The following is a 21,952-nucleotide window of genomic DNA, read 5'->3' on the forward strand; positions in this document are numbered from 1 at the left end:
CCAATCTCATTGATCCACGGTACAAGGGTAAGGTTGCCGACCTTATCTTGCCTTCGCAGAGGGAGCAGAGGATGAGACATCTCCGGGAGGCCTTGCAGAAAGGTCTGTGCAACGCGTTCCCAGAGACTGGGAGGTTACAAACTCCTGGTCCTGGACAACTCGTTGCTGAGGCATCGGTCAGAAGGAGCGGTGGAGAAGGTGGCCGTCTGACCGATGCGTTCAGACAATCTTTTAGTCCGCAGCCCCAAGGTATGATCGGTTCCAGCAACCATCGCCAGCGTCTGATTTACATGGTGCAGGAATACCTAGGGGCAAGGTCAGACTTGGACACCTTCCCCACCGAAAATCCTCTGGCTTACTGGGTCTTGAGGATGGATCACTGGCCAGAGCTTGCACAGTATGCAATTGAGCTACTGGTCTGTTCTGCATCCAGCGTTCTTTCAGAACGCACCTTCAGTGCTGCTGGTTGCTTTGTTACCGATCACAGGGTGCGCCTGTCCACCGACTCAGTTGATCGACTGACCTTCATCAAGATGAATCAGTCTTGGATCACCCACAGCTACCAAGCACCTGAAGCTGATGTAACCGAATAATTTTTTTTTAAATATCACATCCCTTCAAGACTGCCTATGCTGATGGTGAGTTACTGTCCTGTTATGTTGATTGTCTATCCTCTTCCTCCTCCGCTGATATGTTGGATAAACATTTTTGGTTCTGGGTGATGCCACCAGCCCAATTTTTCAGCCCCTGTTTAACAGGGGCGTTGAATTACAATTTTTGATGCAATGCTTTGTAGCAGGGCTCATTCCTGCACCACAACTAGAGTATATGGGAGAGGTTGCAGTGTCGTGGCACCAGCACCAGTGCCTAAGGCCCAATTTTTCAGCCCTTGTTTAACAGGGGCGTTTAATTACAATTTTTGATGCAATGCTTTGTAGCAGGACTCATTCCTGCACCACAACTAGAGTATATGGGAGAGGTTGCAGTGTCGTGGCACCAGCACCAGTGCCTAAGGCCCAATTTTTAGCCCTTGTTTAACAGGGGCGTTTAATTGCAATTTTTGATGCAATGCTTTGTAGCAGGGCTCATTCCTGCACCACAACTAGGGTATATGGGAGAGGTTGCAGTGTTGTGGCACCAGCACTAGTGCCTAAGGCCCAATTTTTCAGCCCCTGTTTAACAGGGGCATGTAATTACAATTCTTGATATAATATTTCACAGCAGGGCCCGTTCCTGTGCCCACCGAGAGTAACTGTGAGGACTTATAGTGTTGTGGCACCAGCACCAGCACCACAACCACCAAAGGCCCAATTTTTCTACCACTGCTCAACAATGGCATGTAATTACAATTCTTGATATAATCGTTCACAGCAGGGCGCTCCAGCACCCACCAAGAGTCACTTTGAGGGCTTACAATTTTGTGGCAAAACCAACACCTTGTTCCGCCATTTCTGCAGAGCATATAGGGCAGGCCCCTACTTTCAAACATCCAACTTACAAACGTCTCCTACTTGCAAACGGAAGGAGACAACAGGAAGTGAGATGAAAAAAGACGGACGGCAAAACAAATTATACAGGGGTGATAACCCTTCCCTATGTTTTCCAAAAAGCTTAAAAATAGATTTTTTGACTGGAGCTACACTTTAAAAATGTACCAGTTGAAAATTACAAACAGATTCTACTTAACACAACAAACCTACACAGTCCCTGACTTGTTTGCACCGCCCGTATACTGCTGTTCTGAGTATATAGGGCCTGGGGGCCACACGTATTTCCTTTTTTTAATATGGGTACGGGGTTCCCCTTAATTTGCGTACAAGACCCAAAGGGGCTGGTAATGGGCAGGGGGGCTACCAATGCCATTTTTCTCAATGATTTTCATCCATATTGCCGGAACCAGATATAACATTAAATCCCCAAGCAGTTTTAAATGATGTTATTTCTGTTAAATGTCATTTTGTGCAGGGACTGTTCTAAACACGGGAAACACGTGGCACTTCACAGGCATACTATAGACACCACCCAGGCACGATGTGTAAAGGAATATTTCACTTTTTTTTCACTTTAATCGTCATTAAAATCAGTGCTCCCGCCAAAACGGCCATATTTAAAAACATTTTAGGCATTGACCCATGTCCCCTGGGGCAGGAGCCAGGTCCCCAAGCCCTTTTTAGGACAGTATCTTGCATATTAGCCATTAAAATTAGCACTTTTAATTTTGAACGTTCGAGTCCCATAGACTTCAATGGGGTTCTAAAGTCTGTACGAATTTTGGGTCCGTTCGAAAGTTCTGGTGCGAACCGAACAGGGGGGTGTTCAGCTCATCCCTATTCAGCAATGCTCATCCATCCATCCATGCTCAGCCACCCATCCATACTCAGCAATACTCATCCATACATCCATGCTTTTCCATCCATCCATACTCAGCAATACTCATCCATACATGCATACTCAGCCAGCCATCCATACTCAGCAATACTCATCCATACATCCATGCTATACTCATCCATCCATACTCATCCATCCATCCATACTCAGCCACCCCATCCACCCCCATCCATACTCAGCCCTACTCAGCCATGCCCAGCAATATCTAGCCATCCCATCCATACTCAGCTGTACCCAGCCATCCCATCCATACTCAGCTGTGCCCAGCCATCCCATCTGTACTCAGCTGTACCCAGCCATCCCATCCGTACTCAGCTGTACCCAGCCATCCCATCCGTACTCAGCCATACCCAGCCGTACTCAGACGTACTCATTCATGCTCAGTCATCCCATCCATGCCACTAGAATGCCTCACAAAAGTGTAATAGGTAGTCAAATTAGATTTGAAATGTATGTCCCTAGAACGCCTGACAGTGCTCTCTGCATGTTGGGCCTCTCTATGTGGCCAGGTTGTGTAAAAGTCTCCCACATGTGGTATCGCCATACTCTGGAGGAGTATCCTGACACTATGGGTGGAAGCAAGTGGAATAAAGGGGGCGGAGTGGGTGGATTATATAAGAGGTGTGGTTTATGAGAAGTAGGAGGGGTCAAAAATGATGGGAAGGGTCTGCCGCCCCCCCCATCCAAAAACTTCACCAGCCGCCACTGCTAGACACAACCACAACATACTATAAGATGAATACATACATACATAAACATGTTGTCTGGTAATGGGCAGCCAGCTTCTCTCCTCCCCTTTCTGTCTTGCTGTGTCCACACTCAAAGCCCAGTCCGTGCAGCTCTTCCATGTTCCCACCCACACTCACAGCCCAGTCCGTGCAGCTCCTCCATGTTCCCACCCACACTCACAGCCCAGTCCGTGCAGCTCCTCCCTCTTCCCGCCCACACTCACAGCCCAGTCCGTGCAGCTCCTCCATGTTCCCACCCACACTCACAGCCCAGTCCGTGCAGCTCCTCCCTCTTCCCGCCCACACTCACAGCCCAGTCCGTGCAGCTCCTCCCTCTTCCCGTCCACACTCACAGCCCAGTCCGTGCAGCTCCTCCCTCTTCCCGCCCACACTCACAGCCCAGTCCGTGCAGCTCCTCCCTCTTCCCACCCACACTCACAGCCCAGTCCGTGCAGCTCCTCCCTCTTCCCGCCCACACTCACAGCCCAGTCCATGCAGCTCCTCCCTCTTCCCGCCCACACTCACAGCCCAGTCCGTGCAGCTCCTCCCTCTTGCCACCCACACTCACAGCCCAGTCCGTGCAGCTCCTCCCTCTTCCCGCCCACACTCACAGCCCAGTCCATGCAGCTCCTCCCTCTTGCCACCCACACTCACAGCTCTTCTCCACTAGATTGGACAGAGTGAGCAGTCCTGAGAGCAGTCCTGAGAGGGCTCCAGTAGCAGGAGATTCTGTATCCCTCCACAGAGACAAACAAGTCCCTTGTAATTAGGACTGTTTGCATCCAGACAACTACAAATATGTAAAGATGGATGACATTCTGATACATGTAATAGATGCTAGACTCTGATTAAGCTTTCGTGGGGGTGTTGTAAGAATTTTTGAGGGTTCCCTGGTGTCCGGGTGTCAAGCAGCCAGAAACCTGGACAGAGGATGTAAAAACCGCACTGTCCGGGTGAATCCCGAACAGGTGGCAACCCTAGTTTGCGACCCCCGCCAACAAAAAAAGGGGTGGCTATTGGGGCTATAGCCCTGAATCGGCGAGCAGCAGAGAGCTGACATCCTCCTGCCACCATGTAGCGTCAAGGCACATTTGGTGGCACTGGCTGGCATGGCAGTGACAATCCACATCAGTTGGCAAGTGACAACCTACATCTGGTGGCCAGTGACGTGACAATCTGCAAATGGAGCCAGGAGACATGGCAAGTGACAAACTGCAAATGGTGGCAGGTGATGTGGCAAGTGACAATCTGCAAATGGTGGCAAGTGACAATCTGCAAATGGCGGTAGGAGAAGTGGCAATATGCAAATGGCGGCGGGAGAAGTGGCAAGTGACAATCTGCAAATGGCGGCAGGAGATGTGGCAAGTGACAAACTGCAAATGGTGGCAGGTGATGTGGCAAGTGACAATCTGCAAATGGCGGTAGGAGAAGTGGAAATATGCAAATGGCGGCGGGAGATGTGGCAAGTGACAATCTGCAAATGGTGGCAGGAGATGTGGCAAGTGACAATCTGCAAATGGAGCCAGGAGACATGGCAAGTAACAATCTGCAATGGTGGCAGGAGATGTGGCAAGTGACAATCTGCAAATGGCGGCAGGAGATGTGGCAAGTGACAATATGCAAATGGCGGCGGGAGATGTGGCAAGTGACAATCTGAAAATGGAGCCAGGAGACATGGCAAGTAACAATCTGCAAATGGCGGCAGGAGATGTGGCAAGTGACAATCTGCAAATGACGGCAGGAGATGTGGCAAGTGACAATCTGCAAATGGCGGCAGGAGATGTGGCAAGTGACAATCTGCAAATGGCGGCAGGAGATGTGGCAAGTGACAATCTGCAAATGGTGGTAGGAGACATGGCAAGTGACAATCTAGCACTTGACGGTGGCAAGTAACACGCTGCATCTGGTGACAGGCGACAGTGGCAAGTGACACACCCAGGGCTCCCACTGATTCTGCAGAATGATGAGTTCAACCCTTTCATTATATATTACAATGTAACAATAGAAATAATGCACTTCAATCACGTGACACCATATCGCTTGTGAAAAATTGCTTACTACCAGCCCCCCCCCGGCGGGAGTGCAAAAAGGTTGGTGACTGCTGCAGCTATGGGCTCTAGCCTCAGAACTTTTGCAGACCTAGCAACGCCCCTGGTTGATAGAAATATAGCAGATCTCCAAATTATCCCTGATTTTAAGGGACTGTCTCTGATTTGGAAGAACATGCCTCTGTCCCTCTTTCCTTCTTCCTTTGTCCCTCATTTTAGCCTGGTTAATTGTATATGCAATCCACCATTTATCTATCAAAAGTGTTTCCCAGGGCTAAACATTTCATCCAAATTCTAAATTGCTGCATTTGTAATTTTCAAAAGCCAATATAAAGGAATAGAAGTGGTACAACAACAAAAAACACTTGTGGGTTTAACTAATCTTTTTTTTTTTTTCCTGTTGTATAACTTTCCTTTAAGGGGGAGTAACCTATCCCTACATTCTTTTGCTAATAGGTGTCCATCATTCCCATCTCAAAAATGTGGAAGATATGCTATAGTACTCAACTTCCCCGCTTTTGGCTCCAACACTAATATCAAGCTATAATATTACTTTTGGTATCATATAGTCATCATATAGTCATCTGCCAGTTTTCTTTATGTTGTCACAACCAATGCAAAAAAAAAAAAGAACATTAACTTCTGTGATCTTTAAACTCCTTTGTGAGTGTGATATTCCTATCAAACAGAGGCAGAACTACGGAACAGTACATTACACCGCTCACCTATTTGTAAAAGACACAACAAATAGTAAAGAACAAATACCTGGGAGATGCTGCACTGGCATGTGATGGCTTCTCAAAGTTCATTTTCAAACTGTTGTGTTCTTGCACGCTCTTTTTTGCAACCCCTCCCTTCTTTGTTTGTGGTTTAAGCCGGAACACTTTGCACATCCCACACAGGAGTTCTCATAATGAAACTCTAAGCAATGGGGCTTATTTACGAAAGGCAAATACATTTTGCATTACAAGTGCAAACTACAAGTGCAAAGTGCAATTGAAATTTTACTGAAGGTGCACTTGGAAGTAAAGTCACTGTAGATCCGAGGGGGACATGTAAGGGAAATAAAAAACAGCATTTTAGCTTGCACATGATTGGATGATTCCGATCCTCATTTCAGATCTACCCCTCAGATTTACAGTGACTGCACTTCCAAGTGCACTTGCAGTGCAATTTCAAGTGGACTTTGCACTTGTAGCTTGCACTTGTAGTGCAAAGTGGATTTGCCTTTTGTAAATAACCCCCAAAGTGTCCGTTTTAAAGTAGAAAAGTGATCAGCGCAACTTATTAATGAACTACAATCATCAAGGAATAAGATCCCCTGTGCTAAAATGTGCAAAGTGTCAGTGCAGAATATTATGTGAGTATTATGTGCAAAATAAGCAAGTATAATCCTATGCAGGGATACAATTCTTTACATTGCACATATCCATTGCTGATGAAGTGACAAATAATGAACAAACTGATGATAATATCAATCAATGAAAACTAAATAGCATAACATAGGTTATGTCCAGTAATTAGACAGTTTTGGCAAGAGGTTTAGAGAATTACCCAACTACTTACGGCATACCAGATCCCAGAGGACCCGGCTTTTTTTCTATTACAGCATTCACAAATTCCAACCAAGCGATATAAACCACTACACTCCCAACTGCAGTCTTCAATCCTCTAACCAAAACCTCCTCCTCGTTCCAAAATCTCAGTACAAATCAAAGCGGGAACGGAGATTCGCTGTCCAAGGACCACGGCTATGGAACGCTCTACCGACCAACATCCGCTTGGAACAAAACCACCAGGTCTCCAGGAAAAAACTCAAGACCTTCCTCTTCTAGAAGCTGGACAACAAAGCTCCGCACAGCGCCTTGAGGCGATTCAGTTCGCATTGTGCGCTATACAAATTAATCATTCATTCATAAGACTTTGATTATAAGCCACCCGGTGAATGCAGCAAAACTACTGGCCTGTTCTGCATCCAGCGTTCTTTCGGAACGCATCTTCAGTGCTGCTGGTGGCTTTGTTACCGATCACAGGGTACGCCTGTCCACCGACTCAGTTGATCGACTGACCTTCATCAAGATGAATCAGTCTTGGATCACCCACAGCTACCAAGCACCTGAAGCTGATGTAACCGAATATTTTTTTTTTTAAATATCACATCCCTTCAAGACTGCCTATGCTGATGCTGAGTTACTGTCCTGTTATGTTGATTGTCTATCCTCTTCCTCCTCCGCTGATATGTTGGAAGAACATTTTTGGTTCTGGGTGATGCCACCAGCCCAATTTTTCAGCCCCTGTTTAAAAGGGGGTTTAATTACAATTTTTGATGCAATGCTTTGCAGCCGGGCTCATTCCTGCACTACAACTAGAGTATATGGGAGAGGTTGCAGTGTCGTGGCACCAGCACCAGTGCCTAAGGCCCAATTTTTCAGCCCCTGCTCAACAATGGCATGTAATTACAATTCTTGATATAATCGTTCACAGCAGGGCGCTCCAGCGCCCACCAAGAGTCACTTTGAGGGCTTACAATGTTGTGGCAAAACCAACACCTTGTTCTGCCATTTCTGCAGAGCATATAGGGCAGGCCCCTACTTTCAAACATCCAACTTACAAACATCTCCTACTTGCAAACGGAAGGAGACAACAGGAAGTGAGATGAAAAAAGATGGACGACAAAACAAATTATACAGGGGTGATAACCCTTCCCTATGTTTTCCAAAAAGCTTAAAAATAGATTTTTTGACTGGAGCTACACTTTAAAAATGTACCAGTTGAAAATTACAAACAGATTTTACTTAACACAACAAACCTATACTGTATACTGCTGTTCTGAGTATATAGGGCCTGGGGGCCCCACATATTTCCTTTTTTTAATATGGGTGCTGGGTTCCCCTTAATATGCGTACAAGACCCAAAGGGGCTGGTAATGGGCAGGGAGGGCTACCCGTGCCATTTTTCTCAATGATTTTCATCCATATTGCCGGAACCAGATATACAGTGGTGTGAAAAAGTGTTTGCCCCCTTCCTCATTTCCTGTTCCTTTGCATGTTTGTCACACTTAAGTGTTTCGGAACATCAAACCAATTTAAACAATAGTCAAGGACAACACAAGTAAACACAAAATGCAATTTGTAAATGAAGGTGTTTATTATTAAAGGTGAAAAAAAATCCAAACCATCATGGCCCTGTGTGAAAAAGTGTTTGCCCCCCTTGTTAAAACATACTATAACTGTGGTTGTCCACACCTGAGTTCAATTTCTCTAGCCACACCCAGGCCTGATTATTGCCACACCTGTTCACAATCAAGGCATCACTTAAATAGGAGCTGCTTGACACAGTAAGGTCCACCAGAAGATCCTTAAAAGCTACACATCATGCCGAGACCCAAAGAAATTCAGGAACAATTGAGAAAGAAAGTAATTGAGATCTATCAGTCTGGAAAGGGTTATAAAGCCTTTTCCAAAGCTTTGGGAATCCAGCGAACCACAGTGAGAGCCATTATCCACAAATGGCGAAGACATGGAACAGTGGTGAACCTTCCCAGGAGTGGCCGGCCGCCCAAAATTACCCCAAGAGCGCAGTGACGACTCATCCAAGAGGTCACAAAAGACCCCACAACAACGTCCAAGGAACTGCAGGCCTCACTTGCCTCAGTTAAGGTCAGCGTTCATGCCTCCACCATCAGGAAAAGACTGGGCAAAAATGGCCTGCATGGCAGAGTTCCAAGGAGAAAACCACTGCTGAGCAAAAAGAACATCAAAGCTCGTCTCAATTTCTCCACAACACATCTTGATGATCCCCAAGACTTTTGGGACAACATTCTGTGGACCGATGAGACAAAAGTGGAACTCTTTGGAAGGTGTGTGTCCAAGTATATCTGGCGTAGAAGGAACACTGCATTTCATAAAAAGAACATTATACCAACAGTAAAATATGGTGGTGGTAGTGTGATGGTCTGGGGCTGTTTTGCTGCTTCAGGACCTGGAAGACTTGCCGTGATAAAAGGAACTATGAATTCTGCTGTCTACCAAGAGATCCTGAAGGAGAATGTCCGACCATCTGTTTGTGTACTCAAGCTGAAACGAACTTGGCTTCTGCAGCAGGACAATGATCCTAAACACACCAGCAAGTCCACCACCGAATGGCTGAAGAAAAACAAAATGAAGACTTTGGAGTGGCCTAGCCAAAGTCCTGACCTGAATCCTATTGAGATGTTGTGGTATGACCTTAAAAAGGCCGTTCATGCTCGAAAACCCTCTAATGTAACTGAATTAGGACAATTCTGCAAAGATGAGTGGGCCAAAATTCCTCCAGGACGCTGTAAAAGCCTCATTGCACGTTATCGCAAACGCTTGGTTGCAGTTGTTGCTGCTAAGGGTGGCCCAACCAGTTATTAGGTTTAGGGGGCAATCACTTTTTCACACAGGGCCATGATGGTTTGGATTTTTTTTCACCTTTAATAATAAACACCTTCATTTACAAATTGCATTTTGTGTTTACTTGTGTTGTCCTTGACTATTGTTTAAATTGGTTTGATGTTCCGAAACACTTAAGTGTGACAAACATGCAAAGGAACAGGAAATGAGGAAGGGGGCAAACACTTTTTCACACCACTGTAACATTAAAACCCCAAGCAGTTTTAAATGACGTTATTTCCGTTAAATGTCATTTTGTGCAGGGACTGTTCTAAACACGGGAAACGCGTGGCACTTCACAGGCATACTACAGACACCCCCCAGGCATGATATGTAAAGGAATATTTCACTTTTTTTTCACTTTAATCGTCATTAAAATCAGTGCTCCCGCCAAAACGGCCATTTTTAAAAACATTTTAGGCATTGACCCATGTCCCCTGGGGCAGGAGCCAGGTCCCCAAACCCTTTTTAGGACAGTATCTTGCATATTAGCCATTAAAATTAGCACTTTTAATTTCGAACGTTCGAGTCCCATAGACTTCAATGGGGTTCTAAAGTTCGTACGAATTTTGGGTCCGTTCGAAAGTTCTGGTGCGAACCGAACCGGGGGGTGTTCGGCTCATCCCTATTCAGCAATACTCATCCATCCATCCATGCTCAGCCACCCATCCATACTCAGCAATACTCATCCATACATCCATGCTTTGCCATCCATCCATACTCAGCAATACTCATCCACTCATGCATACTCAGCCAGCCATCCATACTCAGCAATACTCATCCCACAACCCCCTGAACCTCAGGGCCCCTTTACATTACATAGCACCCTGCACCTCAGGACACCTTTACATTACAAAACCCTCTGCACCTCCTGGACCCCTTTACATTACACAGCACCCTGCACCTCAGGACCCCTTTACATTACACAACCCCCTGCATCACATATATGTGAACCAGGACTCCGGTGGGTTCACACTGATGTGCTGTGGTTCAGTTGCCTCAATTTTCACTACAGTCCCACAGACTTCTATTAGGTTACACATTTTTGCACCATTTTCTGAAAGCGCACCAAATGTGCTCTATACTGAATCTTTCAAAAAACATAGTAAAATTACACAAGCTAATAGACGTCTGTGGGTCTGCAGCTAAAAATGAGAATTATATGCAGAAAAACTGCATATACCTCAGCACTGCGACAAACTCCAAGACACCAGTGTGAACCCAAAGGCTTCAGGGGGTTGTGTAATGTAAAGGGGTCCTGAAGTGCAGGGGGTTGTGTAATGTAAAGGGGTCCTGAAGTGCAGGGGGTTGTGTAATGTAAAGGGGTCCTGAAGTGCAGGGGGTAGTGTAATGTAAAGGGGTCCTGAGGTGCAGGGGGTTGTGTAATGTAAAGGGGTCCTGAGGTACAGGGTGCTGTGTAATGTAAAGGGGTCCAGGAGGTGCAGAGGGTTTTGTAATGTAAAGGTGTCCTGAGGTGCAGGGTGCCAAGTAATGTAAAGGGGCCCTGAGGTTCAGGGGGGTTGTGTAATGTAAATGGTTCCAGAGGTGCAGGGTGCTGTGTAATGTAAAGGGGTACAGGAGGTGCAGAGGGTTTTGTAATGTAAAGGTGTCCTGAGGTGCACAGTGCTGTGTAATGTAAAGGGGTCTAGAGGTGTAGGGTGCTGTGTAATGTAAAGGGGTCCTGAGGTGCAGGGGGTTGTGTAATGTAAAGGGGTCCTGAGGTACAGGGTGCTGTGTAATGTAAAGGGGTCCAAAGGTGCATAGGGTTTTGTAATGTAAAGGTGTCCTGAGGTGCACAGTGCTGTGTAATGTAAAGGGGTCCGGAGGTGCAGGGGCTGTTTAATGTAAAGGGGTCCACAGGTGCAGGGGGTTGTGTAATGCAAAGGGGTCCAGAGGTGCAGAGGGTTTTGTAATGTAAAGGTGTCCTGAGGTGCAGGGTGTTGTGTAATGTAAAGGGGTCTAGAGGTGCAGGGTGCTGTGCAATGTAAAGGGGCCCTGAGGTTCAGGGGGTTGTGTAATGTAAATGGGTCCAGAGGTGCATGGTGCTGTGTAATGTAAAGGGGTCCAAAGGTGCAGGGGGTTGTGTAATGTAAAGGGGTCCACAGGTGCAGGGGGTTGTGTAATGTAAAGGGGTCCAGAGGTGCAGGGGGTTGTGTAATGTAAAGGGGTCCAGAGGTGCAGGGGGCTGTGTAATGTAAAGGGGTCCACAGGTGCAGGGGGTTGTGTAATGTAAAGGGGTCCACAGGTGCAGGGGGTTGTGTAATGTAAAGGGGTCCAGAGGTGCAGGGTGTTGTGTAATGTAAAGGGGTCCAGAGGTGCAGGGTGCTGTGTAATTGAAAGGGGTCCAAAGGTGCAGAGGGTTTTGTAATGTAAAGGTGTCCTGAGGTGCAGGGTGCTATGTAATGTAAAGGGGTCCAGAGGTACAGGGTGCTGCAGGGCCGGACTGGGACAGAAATTTGGCCCTGGACTTCATCCAGACCGGCCCACTTACATTTTGAGTGTCCCATCAGCACTCCCTTACATCAGAGTGTCCCATGAGCAGCCCCCTTACATCAGAGTGTCCCATGAGCAGTCCCCTTACATCAGAGTGTCCCACGAGCAGCCCCCTTACATCAGCGTGTCCCATGAGCAGCCCCCTACATCAGAGTGTCCCATGAGCAGCCCCCTTACATCAGAGTGTCCCATGAGCAGCCCCCTTACATCAGCGTGTCCCATGAGCAACCCCCTTACATCAGCGTGTCCCATGAGCAGCCCCCTTACATCAGCGTGTCCCATGAGCAGCCCCCTTACATCAGAGTGTCTCATGAGCAGCCCCCTTACATCAGAGTGTCCCATGAGCAGCCCCCTTACATCAGAGTGTCCCATCACCAGCCCCCTTACATCAGAGTGTCCCATGAGCAGCCCCCTGACATCAAAGTGTCCCATGAGCAGCCCCCTTACATCAGAGTGTCCCATCACCAGCCCCCTTACATTAGAGTGGCCCACTGAGCCATCGGCCCACCGGGAAAATCCCTGTAGTCCCGATGGCCAGTACATGCCTGGGGTGCTGTGTAATGTAAAGGGGCCCTGAGGTGCAGGGTGTTATGTAATGTAAAGGGGTCTAGAGGTGCAGGATGCTGTGTAAAGTAAAGGGGCCCTGAGGTTCAGGGGGTTATGCAATGTAAAGAGGTCTAGAGGTACAGGGGGCTGTGTAATGTAAAGGGGTCTAGAGGTTCACCAGTTTTGTAATGTAAAGGGGTCCAGAGGTGTGTAATGTAAAGGGATCCAGAGCTGCGGGGGGCTGTGCAATGTAAAGGAGTCCAGTTGTGGAGAGGGGGTACAAAGTAGTGACAAAGAGATATTGGGGGATGCAGAGGTATGCAGGGGACACAGTGCAGTGTTTTTACATTTTAAAGTGAGGGGGGGTGCCAGATATAGGAGTCGCCCCGGGTGCCGAATGCTCTAGGTACGCCCCTGCTCTAGCCTCAGAACTTTTGCAGACCTAGCAACGCCCCTGGTTGATAGAAATATAGCAGATCTCCAAATTATCCCTGATTTTAAGGGACTGTCTTTGATTTGGAAGAACATGCCTCTGTCCCTCTTTCCTTCTTCCTTTGTCCCTCATTTTAGCCTGGTTAATTGTATATGCAATCCACCATTTATCTATCAAAAAGTGTTTCCCAGGGCTAAACATTTCATCCAAATTCTAAATTGCTGCATTTGTAATTTTCAAAAGCCAATATAAAGGAATAGAAGTGGTACAACAACAAAAAACACTTGTGGGTTTAACTAATCTTTTTTTATTTTTTTTTCCTGTTGTATAATTTTCCTTTAAGGGGGAGTAACCTATGCCTACATTCTTTTGCTAATAGGTGTCCATCATTCCCATCTCAAAAATGTGGAAGATATGCTATAGTACTCAACTTCCCCGCTTTTGGCTCCAACACTAATATCAAGCTATAATATTACTTTTGGTATCATATAGTCATCATATAGTCATCTGCCAGTTTTCTTTATGTTGTCACAACCAATGCAAAAAAAAAGAACATTAACTTCTGTGATCTGTAAACTCCTTTGTGAGTGTGATATTCCTATCAACCATGTTCTTGCACGCTCTTTTTTGCAACCCCTCCCTTCTTTGTTTGTGGTTTAAGCCGGAACACTTTGCACGTCCCACACAGGAGTTCTCATAATGAAACTGAAAGCAATGGGGCTTATTTACGAAAGGCAAATACATTTTGCATTACAAGTGCAAACTACAAGTGCAAAGTGCAATTGAAATTTTACTGAAGGTGCACTTGGAAGTAAAGTCACTGTAGATCCGAGGGGGACATGTAAGGGAAATAAAAAACAGCATTTTAGCTTGCACATGATTGGATGATTCCGATCCTCATTTCAGATCTACCCCTCAGATTTACAGTGACTGCACTTCCAAGTGCATTTGCAGTGCAATTTCATGTGGACTTTGCACTTGTAGCTTGCACTTGTAGTGCAAAGTGGATTTGCCTTTTGTAAATAACCCCCAAAGTGTCCGTTTTAAAGTAGAAAAGTGATCAGCGTAACTTATTAATGAACTACAATCATCAAGGAATAAGATCCTCTGTGCAAATATTGCTGTGCTAAAATGTGCAAAGTGTCAGTGCAGAATATTATGTGAGTATTATGTGCAAAATAAGCAAGTATAATCCTATGCAGGGATACAATTCTTTACATTGCACATATCCATTGCTTATGAAGTGACAAATAATGAACAAACTGATGATAATATCAATCAATGAAAACTAAATAGCATAACATAGGTTATGTCCAGTAATTAGACAGTTTTGGCAAGAGGTTTAGAGAATTACCCAACTACTTACGCAATACCAGATCCCAGAGGACCCGGCTTTTTTTCTATTACAGCATTCACAAATACCAACCAAGCGATATAAACCACTACACTCCCAACTGCAGTCTTCAATCCTCTAACCAAAACCTCCTCCTCGTTCCAAAATCTCAGTACAAATCAAAGCGGGAACGGAGATTCGCTGTCCAAGGACCACAGCTATGGAACGCTCTACCGACCAACATCTGCTTGGAACAAAACCACCAGGTCTCCAGGAAAAAACTCAAGACCTTCCTCTTCTAGAAACTGGACAACAAAGCTCCGCACAGCGCCTTGAGGCGGTTCAGTTCGCATTGTGTGCTATACAAATTAATCATTCATTCATTCATAAGAATTTGATTATAAGCCACCCGGTGAATGCAGGAAAAAGCTGCATCCCCATGTGCTGGAAGGAGTTACGAGCACCCCAGATTTCTACGTGGCTTAATAAAGTTTGAAGAATTGGGATAATGGAAAATCTGATACCTATGACTCCGGAGAGAAGGGAGCGCATTATTCAGATATGGGCTCCCAGGCAGGAATTTTTACAAACAGGGAAGAGGCTGATTGGAGAGGAATTGGGAGAGTCGGACACGTAAGTGGGACAAACAGAGAGATATTGTGAGATGGGCGGTGGACCTTGGGCCTCTCTGGGCCGAGAGGCAGCTGTTTTGCTTTTTTTGGGTTTTGCTTTGTTTTGTCTGTGGTGTCTGTAGACCCTTAGAGCCCGTTCATACAGGGGCAACTCGGGATCTGACTTCAGGTCGCCCCAAGTAGCGCTGTTGAGAAAATCATTGTTAGTTAATGGAGCCGCCTTAAAGTGGTTGTAAACCCTTACAAACCACTTTGACCTACAGGTAAGCCTAGATTAAGGCTTACCTGTAGGTCCAAGAAATATCTCCTAAACCTACACGGTTTAGGAGATATTTTCCCGAAGACAGGCACCGCTAGTGCACTGAGCGTGGCATCGTCGATGACGAAGATGCCGCGCGTCTTGGCTCCCGTGCCCATGCGCAGGAGTCACGTCATCACGGCTTTGCTGAATGACAGCTGCGGAGCTGCGAGACTCCACCGAGAAGATGGATGCGCCGGACTACAGGGGACAGCGGGGACTTCGCTGGCTCCTGTGTCAGGTAAGTGACACATAATGGGCTACTATGCGATGCATAGTAATCCATTATGCTTTACCTTTGCAGGGAATGAAAGAGGAAGTAACACTCATCAGGGTTTACTTCTTCTTTAATGTTCACTACAGCAGTCTCTCCGACTTCAAAGAAGTAGTCTCCGACTACAACTTCAATCCGACTTCTAGACAACTTGTACCCATTGATTTCAATGGAAGTTGCCTCCAAGTCGGATATCCATCTATATTGAAGCGACAATGTCACCTCTCTCACAGAGAGAAGAGAGAAGGACATAGGAGACTGGGCTCCTCCACTAGTAAAAGAGCTGGAAGAAGATAGCAGAGGAGCCGCAGAGGAGAGCGAAGATGATGCCAGAGAACGGGAGATGAGGCCAAACACCTAGGAGAAGAGGCCAGACACCAGGAGAAGAGGCCAAACAGAGTGGAGAAGTCAGAAGAAGACCCCGAAGTCGGAAGAAAACTCCCGGAGCTGATTAATAAATTACTTTAAAAAACTGTGTTGTGTTTTTTTTTTCATTGACACTTTTTTATTTTTCCCCTGGTGAATGGGTAGGGGTACGTTGTACCCCATACTCATTCACATAGGGTGGGGGGCCGGGATCTGGTGGCCCCCTTATTAAAGGGGGCTCCCGGGTTCTGATAAGCCCCCCTGCCCGCAGACCCCGACAACCAACGGCTAGGGTTGTCAGGAAGAGGCCCTTGTCCTCATCAACATGGGGACAAGGTGCTTTGGGGTGGGTGGTCACAGAGCGCCCCCTTCCCCAAAGCACCTACCCCCCCCATGTTGAGGGCATGCGGCCTGGTACGGCTCAGAAGGGGGAGGCACTCGCTCGTCCCCACCCCCTTTCCTGACCGGCTGGGCTGTGTGCTCGGATAAGGGTCTGGTATGGATTTTGTGGGGACCCCCACGCCTGGTATCTTCCTGGAGGGGGAACCCATACCTTTTTTTAATTTAAAAATTGGCGTGGAGTTCCTCCTAGAGAGTTGGTTATTCTCTGATTGGCCACGGCCAAAGTAGGCCTGGGGCAACATTTTAAGTAGTGTTGAAGTCGCTCTAAGTCGCACTGTTATTCATACTCAAGTTATGTCCAAGTTGCCTCCAAAAGTCATGCTGGAAGTTGTGTTGCCCCTGTGTTAACCGGTTCTTAGGGATTGAGGCCCACAGGGTACTAGGAAGGAATAGCGGAACTGTCTTTGTTTTGTATGCATAAAAAGGAAAGAAAAAAGAAACAGGAATGCAGATTAGGGCATAGAAATGGTGTTGAGGCTTGAATCACGTATGTAATAGGAATAATGGGCCAGGGGTTAGGCCCTTATAAATATATTAATGTACTCCTGTAAAGAAATAAAGAATTTAAAGAAAACTAAATAGCAAATCATAAAATATTAAAATAGTGAAATAGTCTATTTAATCTTAGAGTGGTTGTAAATCCTTACAAACCACTTTGACCTACAGGTAAGCCTAGATTAAGGGTTAACTGTAGGTCCAATAAATATCTCCTAAACCTACACGGTTTAGGAGATATTTACTAAAAGGCAGCCACAGCTGTCTATGGCGCATGCGCTAGCGGCATGCCGCTGCTAACGGCGATATGCCACTAGTGGCGGCTCCCGTGCGCATGTGCAGGAGTGACGTCATCTCTGCTCCGGCACTGTGAGTGGCCGGAGCAGCGATACCTGGAAGAAGATGGAGGCACCGGACTACATGGGACAGCGGTGACTTTGCTGGCTCCTGTGTCAGGTAAGTGACACATAATGGGCTACAATGCGATGCATAGTAGCCCATTATGCTTTACCTTTGCAGGGAGACAAAGAGGAAGTAAACCCGTCAGAGTTTACTTCCTCTTTAAATAGACAAGTGAAGCATAGAAAAAAGTTCAGAAAATGCTTCAAGCAAGATCTTTAGTGAGCAATCTCCAATGTGTAATCTTCATGTACACCACTTAATGCTCCCTAAACTCTTACCTCCATCTAGATGGTATGTTGCTTTTAGAGATCAATATGGCTGGGGGACATCCTGGAATCCAATGATGGTGGATGGTGTCTATCCTAAGACTATATTCCATATAGTGGCTTCCGATTTGTCAGTGCCAACGTTCACACAAAGCGGGTATATGTAAGGGATAAAAAGGAATCTCCCATAGCGCAATAACAATTGAACACACTAATTTATTAAATAGTCAAATGGGCACTTACAACAATCAGGTTAAAATACGGCAGAGCTGTAACTTAAACAGCGTTATAATCGTCTTTTACGTCACTTCCGATTCTCTCGGTCTCCGGTCACTCCCTAATATACCAATTTTAGTGCACTGTATACACTCTAGGTCTAGCTGCAAATTGTTTGATTCATTTGTTTTACTTTGATAGCACGATGGACTTTATTTTACAAAGTGGCAGGTTTGCCAAATGTATATTTCTTTATTTAGTTATCATTTTCAAGTCATACAGGAAAGCTCAATCCAGGAAGCAAAGTAGAATAAAACACAACATAATCAAGAAACATTGAGGTTGATTTACTAAAACTGGAGAGTGTAAAATCGGGTGCAGCTCTGCATAGAAACCAATGAGATATATACCATAAAGACGATCCCTCAGGCAAGGATGATGTAAATGAGTGGTTTCTGATATCATTATGAACAATGTGTTACATTCATTTGAACCTAATTTTGTAATCTGTTGATATAGCTAATGCTGTGTCAATATTTTTAGATATTGTACTATTAACCACCTCAATACCGGGCACCTTCACCCCCTTCCTGCCCATGCCAATTTTCAGCTTTCAGCGCTGTCGCACTTTAAATGACAATTGCACGGTCATTTTTTTCCCCACAAATAGAGATTTCTTTTGGTGGTATTTGATCACCTCTGCAGTTTTTATTTCTTGCGCTATAAACAAAAGAAGAGTGGCAAGTTTTAAAAAACACAATATTGTTTACTTTTGCTATAACAAATATCCATTTTTTAATTTGATTTTAAAACAAATTTCTTCCTCAGTTTAGGCCAATATGTATTCTTCTGCATATTTTTGGTAAAAAAAAATCAAAAAAAAATCACTTTTTAAGTGAAAAAAAATTAATCAATAAGCGTTTATTGATTGGTTTACGCGAAAGTTATAGCGTCTACAAAATAGGGGATAGATTTATAGCATTTTTATTATTTATTTTTACTAGTAATGGCGGCGATCTGCGATTTTTATCGTGACTGTGATATTGCGGCGGACATCAGACACTTTTGACACATTTTTAGGACCATTCACATTTATACAGTGATCAGTGCTATAAAAAAGCATTGATTACTGTGTAAATGTGACTGGCATGGAAGGGGTTAACACTAGAGGGTGATCGAGGGGTTAAATGTGTATCCTGGGAGTGATTCTAACTGTGGAGGGAGGGCACAGACTGGGGGAGGTGACCAATCGGTGTCCCTATGTACAAGGGACACACCATTGGTCTCCTCTCCTCTGACAGAACAGGGATCTGTGTGTTTACACACACACAGATCCATGGTCCTGCTCAGTTACTGGGCAACCGCGGCTGCCGGGCATGCACATCGTGCCCCCTAGTGGCTCAGGAAGCGATCATGTCATATGACGGCAGCCCAGAACGAGAGCTGCCTCGTCCTGCCGTCATATGACAGTGGGCGGGCAGCTAGTTGTTAAACTTATATATATTTAAAATACATATTTTTGCATACGCATTTTTTGGAGTCATTACCCTTTAAAGTCCCGCCAGCGGGTTTTCTTTTGTTTTTGTTTATTTGTAGATGTCAGTGCTGCTGTAGTAGTAATTTCTAACTGTGACATTATGGTGAACAGATCGGACACTTTTGGTGCTATTTTGGGACCATTGTCATTTATACAGCGATCAGTGCGATTAAAAATGCACTGATTACTGTGATTACTGTGTAAATGTCACTGGCAGTGAAGGGGTTAGCCAGTAGGTGGTGCTGTAGGAGTTAAGTGTGTCCTAGGGAGTGATCCTAGCTGTGGGGGGGAGGGGCTATGTGTGACACATCATTGATCACCGCTCCCGATTACAGGGAGCTGTGATCAGTGTCCTGTCACTAGGCAGAACGGGGAGATGCTTGTTAACATCAGCATTTCCCCGTTCTCCCTCTCCGTGAGACGATTGTGGGTATCCGCGGGAACATCGAGTCCGTGGGACCTGCGATCCTTCTCAAGACATGTACGTAGCTGTAGTGCAACGTAAGCGTAGGACATACATGACAGGGTGCAAGGCTTACGCAGGGGAACGGTACGAGGGGTTAAAAAAGTTACAAGGCTTACCTGATTGGAGGATGGTGTAAGAGGGGGTGGAGTAGAGTTGATGTGAAGGCACGTGAGTGAAGGAAGGTCAGCAGTCTGGAGCAGCAGGTCAGGAGGAACGTTCAGGATAAGCTCCCTGGAAAAGATGAGTGGGTTAGAGCAGCTTTGGGAACAGCTTAGGTCGGCCGCAGAACAGCATGGCGCAGACTGTTTGCAAAGCCAAATTGCGGCCACCCTTCAGGGGGTAGGGCAGGGACCTTCCACAGATAGGGTACCCCCGGCACGGGCAAGGAGGTCACGGCCCCCTGTGCGCCTTAGCCCTGACATTGCCCCCCGGACTCAACGCCGGATTGGGAGCCCCAGCTGGGCCCCTTCCGGTCGCCCTGCTAAGCAGACACCCCAGTCGGCTAGCGGTGGGCCTTGGAGGAATCCTCGTCCACGGCAGAGTCCCAGTGGGAGGGGGTCACTTACCGGGTCGGGTCCCAGGCCACCTCCAGGACAGCGCGATCGGTGGTGGTTCCAGTGGTTCCCCCTGGCGATGCTCCGGTCGGGGGGGGCGCTCGACGGGGGAGAGTGGGGTCCCCGGGCGCCGGCCTTGTCGCAGAGGCGGCCGGCGGCCTGCCACGTGTGGGCGCCATCTTAGCCTCCGGGGGGGCCCAGCAGAGAGTGCAGAGCGGCAGTCGGGTGGCCACGCCTCCGGGCATGTTTCTGTGCCCGGGAGGGAGGGCCAGAGGAGGAGCAGCGCGGCGCACGCTGATGACGTCAGCGGAGATGACGTCGGCGCGACCGGAAGTGAGGTCATGGTAAACAAAGAACATGGTGGCCGCCATGCACCGAACAGAAAAAACGGTCGGGAACGGCCTGGGCCGTCTGGAACACCGGTGCGGAGGCCCCTGAGGGGCCATACGAGTTCGGAAGGCAGCAGCATGGAAGAGGGGGAGCTGCAGCATGAAGAGTGCGCAACACCGGCGGCAGTGGGGACAGCGGCTGGAGGGCCTTCCAGGCTACAGCAGCCCGGTAAGTCATTGGGGTCTGTGGGGGGGTTGATCGCTGGGGTTAGTGGGGGGGAGGCGGGGATGGGGGGTTCAGCGGGGGGGGGGCGGTGAGTTGTTGTCAGTACTAAAGGAGTTGCTGGGCCGCCTGGAGGACGGCTCGGGGCCGGCGCCCGCCCCGGTTGGCCCGTGGGTAGGGCCGCCTCCCGCGGCTCGGGAGGAGAGGGGGTCGGTAGTTCCTGCCAGGCAGGGGTTGTCGGGGGTTGGGGTGGTAGCGGAGACGCAGACGGAGAAGGAGGCGGAGGCTCGGAAGGACGGCGAGGGAACCAGTAGTGCTGCGGTAGACAAAGACAAGGATGCTGAGAAGATTCGCCTGGCGGATGCGGCGAGGAGCGAAGTTTATGTGTGCTTCGAGGGACCGTTAGGAGCGCATTTGAAGAAGGAGGTGAGGGAGAAGATTTGGAAGGACGAGTTTGTGGAAATCTTCTCGTTGTTGCCGTTGGAGAAGTTTAATTTAGACAGGGTCAAGCCGGATGAGAGCAAAAAAGAAGAGGAGGAGAGGAGGAGGTATAGGCTTATTCCACGCACGTTTGCGAATTGGCTGCAAGCGTTTGCGATTTTGGCTAGCGTGATTGGGGAAAAGGCTCCGGAGAATTGTTCGGCATTATTCTGTTACCTGGAGGCCATTAGTGAGGCGCACAGGGTTTATGGGGGCTTGGCCTGGCTCCGTTATGACAAACAGTTTCGTCAACGAAAAGCGGTGCGCCCGACCATTAGATGGGACCACAAGGACATCAGCCTGTAGATGAAGTTGATGACTTCGTCCAGGGCCCCAGGTCAGTTTTTTCCAGGGGGGGGCGGCGCCGCCGCCTCAGCGGGATAGCTGGCCCCAAAAAAGAAAGGGGTTTGCTGGCAGTTTAATGAAGGGACGTTCAAGTTTGGAAACACCTGTCGCTACAAGCATGAGTGTTCGGGATGCAGTGGAGGGCACCCCTTTGCGCGTTGTTTCAGGCAAGGAAAAGGTCGTACTGGGGACTTCCCTGGAAAAAGGGATGACGCCGGTGAGGCTGGAAAGGATGCTTCCTTTCCTAAGTAGGTATCCTGATCATGTGGCGGCGGGGTTGTTG

At 47.3% G+C, this 21,952-nt stretch overlaps 1 protein-coding gene across 1 annotated transcript in view; it reads right to left on the bottom strand.

The window, feature by feature from the left end:
• LOC143923474 (interferon-induced very large GTPase 1-like) overlaps positions 1 to 6,020 on the bottom strand; it is a 48,979-nt gene extending 42,959 nt beyond the window's left edge. The window contains exon 1 of the mRNA XM_077447160.1: positions 5,930 to 6,020. The gene's annotated coding sequence lies outside the window, so the exon portion shown is untranslated. The remainder of the gene's footprint in view (positions 1 to 5,929) is intronic.
• Positions 6,021 to 21,952: the final 15,932 nt, after the last annotated feature.

The sequence above is a fragment of the Lithobates pipiens genome, unplaced genomic scaffold, assembly GCF_037356315.1.
Source record: "Lithobates pipiens isolate NorthernLeopardFrog02 unplaced genomic scaffold, aLitPip1_a1.2 Scaffold_22, whole genome shotgun sequence".
Classification (NCBI taxonomy): domain Eukaryota; kingdom Metazoa; phylum Chordata; class Amphibia; order Anura; family Ranidae; genus Lithobates; species Lithobates pipiens.